The sequence below is a fragment of the Sarcophilus harrisii genome, chromosome 3 (assembly GCF_902635505.1).
Source record: "Sarcophilus harrisii chromosome 3, mSarHar1.11, whole genome shotgun sequence".
Classification (NCBI taxonomy): domain Eukaryota; kingdom Metazoa; phylum Chordata; class Mammalia; order Dasyuromorphia; family Dasyuridae; genus Sarcophilus; species Sarcophilus harrisii.
In genome coordinates this window covers 460,833,673-460,851,449 of record NC_045428.1, presented here as the reverse complement: position 1 = coordinate 460,851,449, position 17,777 = coordinate 460,833,673, and the positions used below count along the sequence as shown (strand labels likewise).

At 39.4% G+C, this 17,777-nt stretch overlaps 1 pseudogene; it reads left to right on the top strand.

Moving 5' to 3' along the window:
- Window positions 1-17,777, top strand: part of LOC116422495 — a 29,661-nt pseudogene that overhangs the window by 4,001 nt on the left and 7,883 nt on the right.

Genomic DNA, 17,777 nt, shown 5'->3' with positions numbered 1-17,777 from the left:
TACTATCCATTTTACAAATATTATCTCATATAATTCTCACCATGTGAGGTAGGTGCTCTTATTATCTATATGTTACAATTAAGGAAACAGAGACATACTCAGACTAAACAATTTGCCCAAGATCATATTAGTAAGTGCTTAAAATTGAATTTGAATTTGAACTCTCTGACCCCAGATCCAGTGCTCTACTCACTGTGCCCCTTAGCTTTCTCCAGCAGCATGGAATAATATTCTATTACATTAAACAGCAATATTTGTTTATCCATTCCCTCATTAATGACCATCTACTTTGTTTCTAGTTCTTTTCTACCACAAAAATGCTGCTATAAATATTTTGGCCTGTATAGGGAATTTAATCTTATCAGTGATCTCCTAGGGGTTTAAGCTAGTGATAGAATCTTTGAGTCAAAGGTTATGGACGTTTCAGTCCCTTTGTTTGACTAATTCCAAATTGCTTTTCTAAAAGTGTCTATTGATCCACAGCTCCATCAATCCCATACTTCCGTGCCTATCTTCTTACAACCCCTCTGACTTGAACTATCCCTTTCTTTTGTCATCTTTGCTAATTTTCTGAGTGTGAAGTAAAGCCCCCAGGGTGGTTTTGATGTGTATTTCTCTTATAATTAGTGATCTGGAGCTTTCTTTCCTTTGGTTGTTAAGAGTTTGCAATTCTTTTGAGAACTGTTTGTTGATTGTCTTTAATCACTTTTCTTTTGGGAAATAGTATTTTGGTTTAGTTGTCTATATCTTGAATAACCAACCCTTATTTGAGAAATGTGATATGATGATTTCCCCCCCCCCCCATTTTCCTCCCTTCTTATCTTAGGTGCTTTAAGTTTTGTGTAAAACCTTTTTAGTATCACATTATCAGTTATCTATTTTATCTTTGTCAATTTATTATTTATCTTGGCCTTCACCTCTTGTTTGGTTAAAAAAACCACTTGTCCTATCAATAGGTATTATAAATTTTTTATGGTATAATCTTTGAAATTAACCTTATATATCCCTTTATAAACTATTTTGGAATAGGCTTAAGTTTTTGGTCTAAGCCTATTTTTTTCCAAGTCGTTTTCTACTTTTTCAATAGTTTTTTTTTTTTTAATCAAATAGGGAATTCTTTCCTAACTTACTAATATTTATTGCTTGATTGGTTTATTAAGCATGGGGTTAATTGAATTGCATTGTTTCTCATTCTCCCTTGTCTAGACTTGTTTCTTTACCCACTTATAATTTTTAAGCAAATATCAAATCTTTTTCATGATTGCTGCTTTATAATATAATTTGAAGTCTGGAAGTGCTAGACTTCTTTTCTCCCTCTCTCTTTTCATGATTTCTCTAAAAGATAAATTCTACATTCCTTTTTATGCTGCCAGGTAAAATGGCTCTTTTCTAGGGCATGAGCAGGATTTCACTGATAAAGGAAGGGAAAACTTGCTTTTTGAAGAGGAATGAAGAGTTAAAGGAAAGGTTTGGAGTTGGAAGGGGGAAAAGTAAAGAAAGGCTTGGGTCTACTGTTTCGGTGGAATAATTTTTCTTGGACAGAAAGCAGACACAGGAACACTGGGGTAAATGGAGTGATGTCTCCAAGCAAAATGTACAATATCATTTTGTCTCTTCCCTCCATTCCCACATTAAAAAACACACACACACACACACACACACACACACACACAGGTAGCCTTGCCAGGGGTCCCTGTTTACTTGGCCCTATGTCCTCTAGGAGTTAAGTGGAGGCAATGGCTACTAGGTGGCACAGTGGATCATTTTGGACTTGGAATCCGAAAGAACTAAATTTAAATCTTAATCTCTCTTATATTTGTTTTATTCATTTATTCATTCAACAAGTATTCATGCTATAACTGGAGGTTTGGGGAAGAAAGGGTGTTGTTAAAGAAATGCATATGTCCATAATTCCTGCCTTCAAAGTTAGCTCCTAGTTGGGGAAGTGACATTTACATTTAAATCACTGCTATACAAAGGAGATAGTAGTTGATAGCTTCGGGATAGATGTGCTATGCTGAAAGGGAATTCAGAGGAGATAAAGACCTTTGCTGACTTTTGAGTAGGGCTATAGAAGAGTAGAGTCTTAGTAGATAGAAATATAGGGTGAGAAATTAGAGGGGAGTGGGATGTAAGATGCTGCTAGAAGGAAGTAAACTGGCTGGTCTAGGGAGTGGCCCAAGCCCCTGAGATTGCAAATGCCAGGTGTGTTTAGGGAAGGGCTGGAAGTCGAGTTTCAGTGTAGTAGGTAGGGTTAGTTTATGGGAATGTTGGAAAGAAAGAGTGGTTGGAGTCTGATTATGGAATGACCTTCTCTGTGCAGGAGTAACTAGAATCAGCTAAGGTCAGAGTTAATATTCAAACGCTTCTTTCCAAGATTTCCCCTGTTATTCTCTCCCTGGAGACCATGATTTCCTCTGTATGTAAATGACGTTTACCTGGAGAGAGGAACAGTTTCAGATTATCTGGATTATCATTCATGTTTTTGGTTTATAGTAGGTGGCATCTAGTTTCAGCTGTGAGAGCCCTAGACCACAGACAGGGTGACCGGTGGCACCTAAGTCATTATCTGGGGGGAATAGAAGACTTTGGCATTCATTAATGAATGAATTAATTGTAGATCTGTCGCTGCTTCTCTGACACACCACTATCTTAAGGTGAGCTGCCTAGAATGCCTCTGAAGATCTATGTAGTTGATATTTGTGTGTCTTTTTGGCCTATGTGTCATCCAATATGCCTCTATAGGGGAGAGGGTATAAAGGTTTAGATAGGAGACCAAAGGGAGGGAGAAAGAAAGAGATTCACTGAATTCAGCAGTAAGGGAGGAGAAGGGAAGCAGGTAAGATGGACAAAGCTAAAGGCCGGAAATGCCCATTTTAACTCTGTCCTTCAGAAAAGGTCCAGATTAGGCAGTTGATGTAAATGAATCTATCATGTGAAAGCTAGAAGACTGAATCTCATTTGATATTACAGGACCCAGTTAAAAGCCATTCTGGTTTCCCCTTGATCCCTGCAACGGGAGCCTAAATTCAGAACTGGGAAAGACCTGGGATATCTTCTGGCCCTGAAGGAAGGGAGGCCCAGAGAGATGAGGTGACTTGTCATTGAGACAGGAAGTGGTAGGGCTAGAGTTTTGGTCTGTTGATTCCAAATCTTACATTCTTTCCAGGACACAGCATTGCCTAAGTGAGAAGGCCTTGTTAGTGTTATTAAAAAAAAAAAAAAAAAAAGATGGGGGGTGGTCTGAAGAGGAAAGAGAAGGACTTCTTTTGACCAGATTTAAAAGATGGAAAGACTGATAGGGTTAATGGCTTATGGATATGACAGCATCTCCAGCACCCCAACTCTCGTGATTGAAGGAAGTCATTTCCATCAGCTGCCTACTGTACTTCCCCTCCTCCCCTACACTAGCTTCCCGTTTTCTATTCCACTCAGCAGAAAGAGTCATACACATAAATGTCTGGGGCCTCACACCAGGGTTGGAGATGGGGATCCACCAAGTGCTGTATCTTATCCAGTCAAACCTTGTTTTTCCGCTCTTACCAAAAGCTATAGTGCCCATATGGGAAAAGAGCTCTTTATCTGAGTGTGAAAGTTCATGGTTCTCTCTTGGGTTATGAAAGTCAAAAGAGTGTTGAGCAGAATCAGGCTGGTATTGTTATTACTGAAGAGCAAGATCAGGAGCCCCACAGCCAAGGGGATTGGGATGGGCCCACAGAGAGTCAGGGAAGGCACTTGGGAACTGTTGTGGTCCAACTTTTTGCCTCATAGATTTGCCAGCATAGATTTTTAATAAATGATAATGAGTCCTCTTCAGGACAGATAATGATTGTATTCAAAATCAAGAAGACGCTGAGCACTTACTAAAGTGCTTGTTAAGTATCTTGTTAAGAAAAAAATGGCAAAAATGAAGAGTCCTTGTGAACTTTCTTTTTCCTAAAATGATGATGATGGTGATGAAATCAATAAAATCATGATAAAAACAACTACACATTCCTGTTTGCTTTGATGACAGCTAGATTGCACAGTGGATAGAGTGCTAAGACTGGAGTTGGGAAAAATTCATCTTTGTGAGTTAAAATTGGATTTAGATACTTGCTGTATGGCCCTGGGCAAGTAATTTATTTATTTATTTAGTGAGTCAATTGGGGTTAGGTAGCTTGCCCAGCATCACACAAGTAGCATCATTAAGTGTTAAGATGTAGGGGGTAGGATTTGAACACAGATCCTGTTGAGTTCAGGGCTGATGCTCTATCTAGCTGGGTAAGTCACTTAACCTTGTGTTTGCTTCAGTTTCCTGTAAAATGAATTGGGGAAGGAAATAGCAAACCTCTCTAGTATCTTTGCCAAGAAAATCCCAAGGGGGGTCACTAAGAGTTGGACACCACTGAACAATAACAATTGTGCTTTAAGGTTAACAAAATATTTTCTTTAAGCAATTCTGTAAGGAATGTAGTGAAGATTCTTTTTCTAGATAAGGCCAACAAGTCCAAGACTGTGACTTAACATGGCCATAACTTGTTTCCTATAACCAGAAAGTAGGCTTTAGTCCTTTTCCTTTTCAAACTAATTTGTATTTGGTATATATCTCTATATGTTGTACGTGTACATATATATGTGTGTGTCGTATGAGGGCATTGTAATCTCCATTAGAATGCCTTCTTTGAGTGCTGGAGCTGTTTCATTTCTGTCATTGTATCACTAGTGCTTAATAAAATGTCTGGCACATAGTTGGTGCTTAATAAATGTTTATTGGTTGACTACTTTTTTAGTCTAGAATTTTTCTATTACACTGCATCAGAAGGCTTGAGTATAGTGTATAAGGTGGGATGGGAGAGAATGCTCACACAGATTGGAATTTAGAGCTTGGATTTCCATAGAATTCTAAAAGGGATCAAAAGTAGTTATCTTATATCCTTGGCCCCAAAACAGTCCTCTACCTCCTTTAATCTAGAAAGATGAAGGTTTATCTTATTTTTTTTTTTAAAAGCACTTCAGAGGCTGTGAAAATAAGCGAATTGGACAGGATAGCCTTTTAGATCTCATCTACCTTGGATCAACCTCCTGAAGATTCAATGACTGATTCTCTTGTCACCTATGCTTATGCCAACTCTCATTGTCTATAAGTTCACCCATTTGCCTAAACTGAATCCTCATCCTGAAGCTTCAGCTAAAGTTTTTTCATCCTGTCCTGCATGGAAATAGTTGATCATGTCTTTATGACAGTCCTTACTTATTTAGGCACAGATAAGTTCATGATTCATATTCTCTCTGGCTCAGCCTTTTTCTTCTTTAGACAAAATAGTCATTTCTTGTTCTTCAAAGTTTTCCTCATAAGTGGTGCTGAGTTTGAACTTAGGAAAACCGAATTTGACACTTAATAATTGCATGCCTTTGTGTAAATCACTTAATCCCTGACAGCTTCACTTTACTTATCTGAAACATGGGATTAATACTAATTAAAGTTCTATATACATTTTAGCTATTGTTGTTGATTTTCTTTGCTTTCCTCTGAACCTCCCTAAGAGGAACTTGAATTCCCTTTTGTTTCGTTTATAGCACCTTCCTGGGAAAGGCTATATTCAGGGCTAGGCCTGTGGCCTTCTCTATGTAGCCTGCTTCTTTGTGCCACAGGAATAGAAAGGACATAGAGTTCTGATTAGGGGAAGAGAAAGGGTGACTGAGCATACACTCATCTGTCTGCTGCAGAAAGGTCTTTTGCCAGTGCTGCCTTTCCAGTCCTGTTCTGGCCTGGCCTAGCTTTAGAAGAATCATTCGAAGAACTTAGGATTTTGAACTGGAAGGACTTTAGACATAGTCTAGTTCAACGCTTTTCTTTTATAGATGAGGAAACTGAGTCCCAGCCAAGCAGAAGAACTTGCCCAATGTCATATAGCTCCTAGCCCTGGACTTAGATTCTGAATCCAGTTCTCTTTCTACTTTATTGTACCGGTGAACCAAAGTTTGGGCCACTAGTTCTGCTTGTCTTCTAAAGTTTGCTCTACACTGTGTTATAATTTTTCCCCCCTCTAGAACCTCCTTCTAGGAAGCTATTCTGGTTGACTCTGGAGCTTAGTAAGCAAAACTTTATCAGAGCTCAGCCTTGCATCTGTTTCTTTTTAGTTTCTAGAATTGCTGACTACTGAAACAGATATATATGTGTTGGAATCTTTACAAACTGTTAAGTCATTAGAGTTCAGAGGCTTTTCCACTGAAATCCACTGAGGGGCCTGTCAGTCCCATGTTCAGGGCACCAAAATGTGATTGATGTTTTTGTTCTTTAAAATATAATAAAATGATGGTTCTCTCTGGGAGAGCAGGTTTCTCAGGGAGGTTTTCTGGAGGCAGCCTTAGTTTCAGTTACAAGTAATAATCACCCAAAACACAGCCAGGTGATAAAAGTTCAAATCTTTTATTGTCTCCAATATAGCCAGTTAGCTCAGAGGCCTATCTCTCTGCTTGCTTCCAAGAGCTCTTGCAGCTTTGTACTTTGCCTCTGCTTTCTTCAGCCTCCAGCCAGTACCAAGGTGGAAGATGCAATGAATCTCTCTCATCTCGGAGAGCGGGCTTGTGTACACACATATATATGTATATCACACACACACCCTCACACATATATATAGACCAATCACAGAGTTAATTTCCTCTCTGGCACTTGTCCAGGTCTTCTGCAGCCATATTAACCCCTGGCCAGCACATGGCTATTTAACCTCTACTACTAGAAACCATAGGAAAGGGCTGCATCAATGGCAGCTGTTTCTAGGGGGTGGGGAGGGGAGATGAATATTAAGCATGTCCCTGGAGGAAGGGAGAAAGACATGAGGTACTAGCCAAACTGACCAGAGTCAGAAGGTGAAGGAATTTAGCAAAGAGAGTCAGCTTAATTTGCCCAGAATCTGGGACAATTGAGTCTGTTCTCCCCTCCCATTCTCAACCCTCCTTAATCTCCTGGGATAAAGGTCTCTTCTCTCTGTTCTTATTTTGAAATAGATTGTTCCTCTTGTTCCAATTCCGGAAACATTTCTAGTGCAAAGTCTTAAGGAGAATGATAAAATGATTCCATTTCTAGAACTAGGAAGTTAGACTGTCAGCTTATAATTTATAAACAGCCAATTAACCTCTATATCTGATTGGGTTATTCAGTAACCCTTAGTTCCAGGGTTACTGGAGGTGTGGAAGAAGGAGATAAAGTGACAAAGCCTCCTTACAAGGCACTAAGGTTCATGGAGTATGGTTTGGCCTAGTAACATGCTGGCCCTTCTGTGGCATATGCCATAGGGCCTGGGTCCTCCTCTAGGGTAGAACTCATCGAGTCCTAGACAAACTTCCAAACAGAATTCTTGGCAGTCCTGTAGGAGCCCTCTGACCCATAGTTGTCTCTTTTCTGGATTCTTCTTTTCCTTGATGGTCTTTGGGGAGCCTGCTTTCTTTGAGTCAAAATAGAAGTGAAACCTGTGGGTGCTTCAGTTTGCTAGAGCAATGAGCCTGTTTACTTCCTGTGAGCTAAAAAGCCAGCCTAACAGCCTGTGGCCTAACCTATGCAGCTTTTATTCCTTACCTCCAGCCTGACTGAGAATTCCTTCCTTTTTTTTTTTTTTTTTTTTTTTTGCTTAACAATAGGGTTGAGTGACTTGTCCAGGATCACACAGCAGGAAGTGTTAAGTGTCTGAGGTCACATTTGAACTCAGGTCCTCCTGACTTCGGGAGTGATGCTCTATCCACTGCACCACCTAGCTACCCCTCAAGAACTCCTTCCTTGACAGTCCTTAATCTTCAGTATTTTGACCTCTTCTCTCTCTTCCAATGGTCTGGCTTTTAGAAGCAGAATGCTTTATTTGGAAGACTACTGAATGCATCATGGGCACGAGATCTGGATTCTTGACTTGGCTTTGCAGACAATTTGTTGTGTGTACCTAATGCAAGTCACTTTGTTTCATATTCATTAATGAGAGAATTGAATTACTTTATTTCCAGTTTTTTTATTTCTAGTTTTAGAGTTCTTCAATTCCTAGGAGAGACCAGACATGAGGTCACACAGGAAGTTGTACAAAAAGGGAATGAAGGAGACCCAGTTACAAAGCATGTACACAAAGTACAGGCCACATTTCAAGTTGTCTTGGATGTCAGATTCTGTAGCAGGGGTAGTAGGTAATAGGATCATAGGGTCATAGATTTAAAGCTGGAAGGGACCTTAGAGGTTATGCCCAGAAAGGTGAAGTGACTTGCTTAAGATCTAGGGGGAGGGGTACTAGTAAATGTTTAACAACCAGCTCTCTTGGAGGAAAAAAAAAACTGTACACATAATCTGCATTATTAACATTTTATCAATCGCTTTCTAAAATTTAGAGAATTAAAAAATATATAAATAATTTCCTGATTTATAATCTTTTTTATTTCTAAGGTATAAATGGTCACACTGAAAATTTAACAGTCAGCTCCATTTTGACCTGGCAAGGTCACAGAATAAGTGGCAGAATCATGATTTTAACCAAAATACTCTATAATACCAGCATGTTTCTTTAATGCTATCCATGGGGTGGCTCTTTGGGGAAGATCTAACTCTGAATGGTCTGTAACACTTGGTTGTGACCATTTCTAGTAGTTGTCATAAGAGCTACCAGCTTTAAACCCCAGAATCAAGGTCTATAGTTGTCCCTATTGCTTCTGATAGGGTTGAGATGGTGACGAATCAGAAGGTTGGCACTAATTATAGACTATTTGTCAAAAGTATTCATATTGGCTCTTTGTTCCCAGGAGAAGAGAGTATCAATGTTCACAGTACTGAGAAGGGGAACACTCTAGGAAGTTGTCCCCATTACATAGTTGGAAAGAACTCTGCCTGGCCTTTTATGAGAGACTGATGTAAAAGAGAAAACTAAGCTTCTTAAGCCATGCTGAATGAAAGAGATGATCCTTCTGTCCTGAATGCCATACTAGCCAGGATACTAGCATTCATTGGGATATCTGTGCTAGAGCCTCAATTCACCCTGTTTACGTCTGTGGGAAAAATGAAAAATGTAATAGAATTGGAAATGTAGGAAGAAGGGACAGTCCAAAATTTATACTGAGCAGGGAAAAAATCCTGGTGACTCGGGTTGCAGCAGGAGAAGGTAGGGGGAGGCACTAGTTGGTATTCTACAGTGTAGGAACAGCAGAAATCATATCAGTGCCAGACCTAATAGTACTGGGTTTTGCATTTATCTAGTCTGTTTATACACTATTGAATATTATAATTGTTTTCCTTTGTGTCTCTATCCACACTTGGAATATAAGATCCATGAGGGTCTTATCCAAATTTTTGTCTTTCCTTGTACATGGTTGGTATACACAGTAAGTGCTTAATAAATGTTTACTAACAGATGATAATAGATAGTAAAACTCCCAGTATAGCTTATATTAGAGTAGTAACAGCCCAGAAATAGGAATATGTCAAAGGCTCCTTCACTAGAAGTGTCCAGATGAGTACAGATCCAGTTCAGGGTCAGCAGGGACAAATTATGGGGAAATGAATATAATTTAATCTACTGACATGATAATCTTTTGCATAGTACAGTAAAAAGAACACAGGCTCTGGAGTGAGAGAACCTGGATTAAAATTTACTCTTCATACTTATTAATTGGAGAGTGTCCAGAGTAGGGCAACAAGGATAGTGAATGGCTTTGACCCCATATTTTTTTTTTTATTTAATAGCCTTTTATTTACAGGATATATACATGGGTAACTTTACAGCATTAACAATTGCCAAACCTCTTGTTCCAATTTTTCACCTCTTACCCCCCCACCCCCTCCCCTAGATGGCAGGATGACCAGTAGATGTTAAATATATTAAAATATAAATTAGATACACAATAAGTATACATGACCAAAACGTTATTTTGCTGTACAAAAAGAATCAGACTCTGAAATATTGTACAATTAGCTTGTGAAGGAAATCAAAAATGCAGGTGTGCATAAATATAGGGATTGGGAATTCAATGTAATGGTTTTTAGTCATCTCCCAGAGTTCTTTTTCTGCGCGTAGCTAGTTCAGTTCATTACTGCTCCATTAGAAATGATTTGGTTGATCTCGTTGCTGAGGATGGCCTGGTCCATCAGAACTGGTTTGACCCCATATTATATAAAAATCAATTAAAACCTTTAGTCTGGAGAACAATCTTAAGTATTTGATGTATGTGGAAAAAGGGATCCAAAATTGAATCATATCATAGGATCGATATTTAGAGCTGATAGAATCCTTGAGGACATTGGTTGAGTCTAATCTCATTTTGTAGCTGTGGACCTCTCTGCTTCCTAATTTCTAAAATAAAGTTCAGTTAGATAATTGCTAAAATCCCTTCTAGATCTATTATGATGAAGCTAATATCATATTTTAAAACAGTCCTCTACTGATCTCCTTCACATTTTTTGAACACAATTCTCCATCTCCTAATTTTGGACAAGTTCACTGGCATTATCCTATATGTAGATTGCTTCCCTTCATCCTTTCAACTTTCTGGCTTCCCTGGCTTTCTTCAAGTTCCAGCTAAAATCCTGCCTTCTACAGAAAGGGTTTCTTCCTTTTAATTCCAGAGCCTTCCCTCTGTTGGTTATTTCCAATTATCCTGCACATAGCTTGAATTTGTACATTTTGCAGGTGTCTTTCATCTCTCTCTTTAGACTGTGAGCTCCTTAAAGCAGATATGGTTCTTTAATTTTCTTTGCATTGCCAGTGCTTTGCATAGTGTCTGGAACATTTTTAGGCACTTAACATTTGTATAGTATTATGATGGGTTTTTTCCCTTGAAGGTACATTGGCCCCTCACATCCCAATCCCACTGTTTGGAAGTTTTGACTTGCTCTGTTTCCAACTGGGGCTGGCTTGCTTCTTCTTAAGCAGCCTAATGGACACCTCCACACACACTTCTGCTCTTGGAGGGTTACCAATTTGGTGCTAGACTTAGTGCAGACATCCAATAGTTCAGCCTATTGTAGTTATGAATTCTTTAGTTAAAATGTTCCATTAACATCCCTGTCTCTCCCAGGAGCAGGGATAATAGGCATATACCACTATACCCAGATATTTTAATTACAGCATAATCTCTCATTTGATTCTTACATTATCAGCTATAACACTGAGAGGTTATGAAAAGTATGTCTAAGCTCTTATACCTAGTTCACAGAGATCAAGTGTCTCTTTAAGGTCTTTTGACTTCTATTATATACTTTTACCATTGGACAAAATTTTCCTTTGCCTATGTGTCCCCTCTAAAAGTCTAGCCAGATATCCCATTAAAATTCCCTTTGGGAGACCAGGTTGGACTTCGGAGGAAGGTGAAGCAGGCAGAGTGAATCCTTCCTTTCCTTGAACTTCTGGAATGGGGGTACCATTGCCATTCTAGTAATTGACCAAGTACTATTTAGTAGGGGCCTAGAACATATTGTCCTCAATTCAATTTAGCAAGTATTTTTTAATATGTGCCTGCTATTATGGTAATACTTCATCTGTCTCTTCACTTTGCCTTTTAATTGGCTATTCCCCATCCCAAAAATTCTCTCCCTTTTGACTTCCTTCAAATTTCAGCTAAAATCCCACCTTCTGAAAGGAAGCCTTTCCCAGTCCTTAATGTTAATGCTTTCCCTCTGATGTTATTTCCATTTAATCCTATGTGGAGTTTGATTCTGCAAAGTAGTTTGCATGTTCTCTCCTCTTCATTAGAGTGTTAGCTCCTTGAGAACAAGAATTGTAGTTGCTTATTCTTTGTATTCACAGAGCTTAAAGCACTGTTTGGTGCATAGTGGGCACTTAAAAATGTTTGTTGTTTGACTCCCATTTCTATCTTTTCTTCCTGGATAAATATCTAATGAATATCTAATGTCTTTATTCACATTTGTGTCAAAATAACACCTCTGTGTTAAAAAGCCCTCCTACCAAATAAGCACAATCAAGTAAAAGAAATATACATATTGACATGTCTTAATATGATAAAATGTTCAGTTTTGGACCCACTGAATAGTTAGAGCTATATATAGACGGAGATGAGGGCAATAATCCATATTTATAAAATCCTATAAAGTTTACCAATTGCTTTCTTCACAACAACGCTGTGGGGTAGGTAGCATAAAAAAGTGCTCCTTGCCCATGATCACACAACTAACTGAAGGTTGGAAACGAGATTTAAATGGAAATCACTCCTAAGAATTTCTCACACATCACAAGGTTTTCCAAGGATTTCTCCTCCTTAGATCTTAAAGCAATTGTGGTCATGACCTTTGCTTTCCTTAGTCCCTCTTTTTATTCCAATTTGTGGTCCTTGGGGCTGAGCCCTATCATCCTTCCTGTTCTTCATGCATACTAATTGCATATGCTGAGCACTGTATTGGGAGTTAGGGATGCAAAAAGGTTGGCTATTCAGAGTATAAAAGAGTATTCTTGCTCTGGAGGGATTTAAAATTGAGTGGAGGAAAGAAAGATACCAGTAGGTATTTGAGAAGTAACAGATGAATGAAACTGACACTAATGCTGCTAGAACTTCAGAAGAGCAAATAATTGCTAAAGGAAAACTTCATGGAAAAGGTGGGATTTGAACTAGGTCTTGATAGAAGGATAATATAAGGTGGAGGGGAGGGCAGAGGAGAGAGCAGTCTGGAAGGGCAGTGGCCCAGAGACAGAAATGTACAGGTCTCAGTGGGAAACAAAGAGTGGATAGTTTAGTTGGGGAAGGGGGGATGGGTGTTGTGTACAGTAGTAGAAGATAAGGTTGGAGAGGTAGGTAGGAGTCAGATTTGGAGGTCTTAGAATACTTAGCTAAGCTAAGGACCTTGGACTTCATCCCATGGCAACAATAATAATATTAATAATGGTGATGATAACATCTCTAGTATTATTGCAATTGCTTTAAAGTTTACAAAGTACTTTCTTCCTAAGTCTAAGCTAGGGTAGAACAAGATCCCATTTTATGAATGAGGAAACTGATATATAGAGATGTTAAATAATTTGAGCTATTTATTGATTTCTTAGTGAAGTACCACTGAAAAATTTTGTTTTGGAGATGACTATGTAGTAATTTGTAATTTAATGTGTTATAAATTCTTTTACCATGGTGTGTGAGATGGTTTGGAGGAATGAGGCTGGAGACTGGAATACCAGCTAGAAGATTATTTTAGAAGATTAGTTTAGATTAGTGTCTGACACAGTAAGTACTGAATAAATGCTTTGTCTACATAGTATTAATGTGAAATAATAAAGGCCTGGCATGCAGTAGTACAGGCTTTTTTTTTTTGAGATACCTTTTTCCTTCCTTCAAGTTGGGAGTTCATTATTTCTGAACCACTGAGGGAAATGAGTCCTCTTTTGTTGAAAGCTCTTCTCTGTGGTAGGGGTGAAAACCTAGAGGTTCTCTCCTAGTTTTCATATAATCATAAAAGGGACCCTAAGGGGACATCTCTTTGTTCCATATTTTACTCATTTCAGAGAAGCTTGTTATTATTTCTTTCCCCTTCCTTTGCATGGTTCTTGTCCTTAAAAATGTTCCTTTTCTTGGGTACAGTGTTCCTTTTGGGGAGAAGGGCAGATTGCATCAATAGGTAGAAGCAGCCTATTTACTGTTTCTCTTCTGTCCCACCTCTTCCCCCATATTGATCTATCCCTGTTAGAAAAGCAGGCAATGACTCAGACCCAGGGAGCTGAATTCCTTTCCCCAAAATGCTACCATGGGACAGGAGGGTGATAATAGTGATAGTGGAAACTCTGGGCATATTTTTTTCCATCCCCAGCCAGAGTAAAAATTTAGAAGAATATAGGGCTATGTGAGATCTGTGAGCCACAGATGGAAAGAGGAAAAGTTTTTGAAGGCAAAGCAAAGCAAAGATAGGCTGGGTTGGGATTAGGCAGGGCTTTGCTACTTTTCTGAACTTTACCATTGCAGGACCCTTTCCCCTTCTAAACCTCAATTTTCTGAGAATTCTTTGCATGAATAGAGAAGAGTAAGGAGACAACAAAATATAGTAGAAAGAGTCTGAAAGAATGGATATAAGAGGAAAAAGCTATGGAGAGTAGTAATGGCAAAAAACAGTCTAAGCTCTGCTATATATAGTAGGTCCTATAGCTAGGAGAAATTAGTTCTGTCTCCATGCCTCTGGAGGAGAGTCTTCCCTTGACATTCTAGGAGTCTTCCTTCTTTATTCCCAGGCCTAAGCTACAAAATGACCCCCATCTGCTTTTCAAACAGCTCCTATAAAGGTGGACCCAGATAGTCTTTCCTCTATTTTAATGAAATAAAAAAAGAAGAAAAGTAGTGTAAGGGATGGACAGGAAGAGTTCTTGGTCTATAGTGATAATAATGAATCAACCCTGCTGAGAGGTTTAGGCATGGAGTAGTAGGTGGGAGCTTTCTTGTCTAATATACTCTTTCTCCCCACTGCCTAACTCTTAAATTCTATATCTGGAGACAGGAGTGAACCTATCTCTTGCCTTTTTGAATTCCATCTCGGTATTCCTAGATCTTTTGATTTGCTTCTGTGAATTTCTAGATCAAGTTTTCTTGAGCTCTTTCTGGAGAACCATGTTATAAACCCTAGTTATATCTAGGGAATGGAATTGTGTGTGCATATTATGATTCCTGGCCCTATGGATCTTGGTGGATTGTTACTGCCAGCTCCAATTGTTTCCTATTGACTAAGATGTCTGTCTCGTTCTGTTACAGGTACCGAGGCCTTATTCTGCTGCTCACCTTCCTCATTTACACCTGTTACCACCTGTCGAGGAAGCCGATCAGTGTTGTCAAGGTGAGGCCAGGGAAAAGCCAGGGTGAGGTCTAGAGTGACTTGAGGGAGGAAGCAGGTCTGTGCTGGGATACTGTTGCTTGGCTGGCAGGATGTGCTCCCAGATCCTGAAGGACAGGTTCTTACACATTCCCAGGCATCTGGCAGGTATTTTCTCCTCCCAGTCTCCTTTGGAAGGGAAGTAGCTCCCTCCAATACACCATAAATCCTCTTGTCCACAGCTCCCCTTGCTCCACTTTTTGTGTGCACATACTGTGCATGAGGAACCAGCCAGGGGTGTAGGGCACAAGAGACCAGAGAGCTTTGGGAGCAGGAACGGACAGTGAGTTTTGGATAGGAGTTAGACTGGAGAATCTGACCAGGTGGGATCTGACGAAGGAGGCTCAGGGTGCTGAGGGTGCTGTTGCTGTTGAGACTCTATCTCAGTGGGGAATGACTCTCAGGCTAATCCTTTGCTTCCTCAGAGCCAGCTGCATCGAAACTGCACAGGGCTAGAAAACCCCAACAACAACTCCAACAGCACCACATGGTGTAGCTGGGCTCCATTTGGTAAGAGCTTGGCCCTTCTCCTTCTGCCTTCTATCCTTAATATTCCCCTAACTTTTTCCTTGAAGAAGAGGAATGTATGGGGATTGTGATGACTAGTGAAAAACCAAACCCTTGGGAAGGGAACCTCAGTGTTATCCTATATTCCCTCCTACACAGTCATTTATTTACCAGATCTTTGACATAGATCACTTCTCCTTGCTCACAAACTCAGTCCAATGGTTTAAGCCCTTATCACCTTTTCACTGAACTACTGCAATAGTCTTGTAGTCTCCCAACCCCAATCAAGTACTATTTCTGCCCTATCCATCCTTCATATAGTTATTAAACTTGTGTTGGTAAAGGGCAAGCACAACCATGTTATTTCCTTACTCAATAAGCTCCAGTGATTCCTTATTTGCTCCAGGATCAAATGTAAATTCCTTTGTTTGGCGTTTAAAGCCCTTCCCAACATTGCCCTGATTTACCTTTACAGCTTTTTTTTAATGTATTCCATACTCTGAACACTGCAGTGCAGTTGTCTTTCTAGCTGTTACTCATCTTCCATCTCTGTACCTTTATCCATGACTGCAGTGCATACCCTACTCACCATCATTTCTCAGAATTATTAATTTTCTTCACGGTTCAGCTGAAGTGCCACTTTCTTCAGGAAACTTTTCCAGACCCTCTCTTCTTTTACCTATTAGTGCTTTCTTTTCAAAATCACTTTATATCCATTTTGTCTCTACATGTATCTTTGTCTCTTAGAATCTAAATTCTTTGAGGCTAGGGATTTGTCTTTGCCTAGATCTATATGTATCTGGAACATATATAAATATATATTGTTTCTCAATGGTATTTTATTTTTAGTTACCTGTAAAGATAGTTTTCAACATTAATTTTTTTAAGTTTGAGTTTTGTAATTTGAGTTCCAAATTTTTTCTCTCCTTTCTTACCCCCCCCCCCAGATATCAAGCCATGTGATATTATACAAGTACAGTCATCTTAAACATTTCCATATTAGTCATGGCATATACTTAATGTTTGATTAATAAATGTGTGGCTGGGAGAGTTGGGAGAAGCTGTCTATCCTGTGGCAATCTGATTGGGGAGGCATCTTTTTCATTTATTTCCAGATCAGGAAAACTACAAGGAACTGCTGGGAGGTGTGGATGATGCTTTTCTGATTGCCTATGCTGTTGGCATGTTCATCAGGTATTAAGGGAGAGCCGGAGTCCTTCATAGCATAGAATAAATCAGGATAATTTATTTTTCTTGAGTTCAGTATCTTTATCAGTACTAGCGTATTTATTTAAGGATGTGCAAGGAAGATGGGGAAAGAGGTGGCTCAGCTAATGGAAGAGACCAATACATATACATCAACCCTTAATATTCCCCACAGACAAAATCCCCTAGATCTGGGGCTCTTCCCTACTTTCTCCTAGCTGGCTGCCTATTTATGACTTGTTTTTCTTCTCAAGGCTGCCTTTGATCAATGATTTTTAATCTCTAGTCAATAAGATGGAGTTGCCTCTTTGCTACCTGAATTGCTCCTTTACAGGGTGCTTTTGATTAATCATTCTTCATCTGGATAAAAATGTTGAGGGGAACCCTTCTTTTGTTACAATCTAGACCTCCAAATTCCTTAGGAAACATTTACTTTAATAGTAGATGGAGCTGGGGAAGGGACCAGGTATGAGTTGTGGCTTGGGTTGGTAGGGCCAGGTTGTGATTGGAATATTTTTGAGATTTAATGATTAATTTTCTTCAGTGGAATTTTTGGGGAGAGACTTTCCATCCGCTATTACCTGTTTGCTGGGATGCTGCTGAGTGGGATTTTTACTGCGCTCTTTGGCCTGGGTTATTATTGGAACATTCACCAATTGTGGTACTATGTGCTTGTCCAGGTAAAGATTCCCTTCCCTTTTGCAGATTTATTTTCCAGCCTCAATTCTTTTTCCATCCCTCTTCTCATTCCTTGACATCCAACCTATCTTCTCTGCCCTTTATTCATTAGTTAGGAGAATATAGGACATTTTGTTTTGTTTTGTTTTTAGCTTTGTGAAGGATTTGTATATGATATTTGAGTCATAGGGCTTCATTCCCAAACTTCTTGCTTCCTTTCTTTATTTTCAGCTCCAGATCTTTTAAGTTAATCTGTGCCCATCATACATGTTCTCTTAATTCTTCTCTTCCTACAGCTCTTTAATGGATTGGCACAGACCACAGGCTGGCCATCGGTAGTGACCTGTGTTGGTAACTGGTTTGGGAAGGGAAGGTAAGTATAGTTATGGGGGAAGGGGTAAAAGGGAGGAAGAAATGGGAAGTAGTGGGTGTTTAAAAAGAGAAGGGAGGGGAGAGAGAGAGAGAGAGAGAGAGAGAGAGACAGACAGACAGACAGACAGACAAAGGGAGACAGAGACAGAAAGAGAGAGCAAGAGAGAGACAGAGAGAAACAGAATACTCCAAGTTGTGAATCGATTTCGCTGGT